We start from the raw sequence: 1,989 nt of genomic DNA on the forward strand, positions 1-1,989 counted from the left end.
CATTGAGGACGATTTTGGCCTCCCTGGGGCTCGATATAGTTCCTTGGAACAGCCCAGCTGCTTCTTGGCTCACAGTCTGGTGTGATCACGTGGACCCATTGGGCAGTTGGGCCTCCTAGGCCTTGAGTTCGAATCCCAGCACTGCCAAAAATTCACCCTGATGTGAGAAGCCAGTCGTTGCACCTGTTTTCATGTGCTGTGTAAATTTTGGGTCTCAGCTAGGATAGAGAAGGTATAGGCAACTCTATATTCATGGGAATAGGTTGTCATCCAGTTCACCACAGTTATATCTGTCAACCTAAACTCAAGAAAATACACAATACATCAATGAATAAGACACAAAATAAAGAGAGAATTACTACACCAAACACAAGATGTTGCCCACCCATGTTTGGAAATATAGATCCTTTGTTTAATTATGAATTTATGACAATATTGGCCCCCACCAGGACTCCATCTCAGGTCCCGGGAATGGCCAACCTCCTTAGCGGCTCACAGGCTGGTCTGCTCACCATGACCCATTCACCAATTGGGCCTGCTAGGCCTTGGGTTCAAATTCCAACACTGCCAAAAGATTCATTCTTATGTGAAAACCTTAGGGTTGGATATGTTTTCCTGTTCCATGAATGTCCTGGATCTCATTGAGGATGGAAAATGCTATATAAGCAACTCTATAGCCATGGGAATAGGTTGTCATCCATGTCAGCACAGTTATATCTGTCACCATACTCAATAAAATACACAACACATCCATGAATAAGACAAATAATAAAAAGAATAACTACACTGAATGCAAGATGCATACCACACCTGTAGGTAAAGAGAGATCCTATGTTTTAAAAAGTTGGACTTACTATTTTGTCGACTGTGGGGTTTCAAATCAGGCTCTAAACCAGGCCTGACATTCTAGTCTTCAAGGATGGTGAGCTTCTCCTTCTCCCTCAGTGCAACAGAGCTATCCAAACCTGAGTTCAAATCCCAGCACTAACAAAAGATTCATCCTGATGTCAAAAGCCAGTTGTTGCACACGTTTTCCTCTCCTGTAAAAGTCCTGAGTATCAACTTGGAAGGGGAATTCATAAGCAATCCTATAACCATGGGAACAGGTTGTCATCAATGTCATCCTGTCACCATACTTAGTAAAATACACAATACCTCCATGAAGTAGATACAAAATAAGGAGAAGTTCACCAAACACAAGATGCTGTACACACATGTATGTCAACATAGATCGTATGTTTAAATTATGAACTTATTACTATAGTGGACTGCCCTATCGATCAATATCAGATCCTGGGAAAGGCCTAGCTCATTAGTTGCTCACAGGATAGTGTGATCACCTTGACTTATTGGCCAATTGGTCCTACTCAGCCCTGAGTGAAGATCCCAGCACTACCAACAAGGGGATCGTGGAGTAAGAAGCCAAGTGTAAAACTTGTTTTCCTTTTCTCTGAATATCCTGGGTGACCCTGAGAATCCTGGTATGATGGAGAACATTTCTATAAATCTAGATGCTCTGTGACAAAATGTCGTCAATATAATTAATGAAAGGGGTTTTATCAGAGTACAATGAATGATAAATAAATGAATAAAACAAAAAATACAAGAACAACCACACCAAACATGTATGGATTGAACATCTACAGGCAAGTATAAATCCTATCTTTACAATTTATCTAAATAGTATGTTTCCAGGGCTGGATCTTGAATTCAGGACTAGTGAACAGGCATGAGTTTCTTATCTTCAAGTATGGTGATCTTCCCCTTCATCCACATTGCTCTAGATTTACCCAGATCCTGAGTTAAAATCCAAAGCCTGGAAGAATAAACAGCGTGAATTCCAAGGCAGGGAGCTAAATGTTTATATTTTATTTTTCTCAATACGGCCCTTGAACTCAGGTCATGGCAATTCTGCCTCAGCTTTGATCACCCTACCCTGGGGTGCAGCCACTAGATCTACAGCTCCTCCTGGGATCCTAGACCCCCAGG

This window comes from Dipodomys merriami, unplaced genomic scaffold (assembly GCF_024711535.1).
Source record: "Dipodomys merriami isolate MVZ:Mamm:240054 unplaced genomic scaffold, mDipMer1.0.p SCAF_503, whole genome shotgun sequence".
Taxonomy (NCBI): Eukaryota; Metazoa; Chordata; class Mammalia; order Rodentia; family Heteromyidae; genus Dipodomys; species Dipodomys merriami.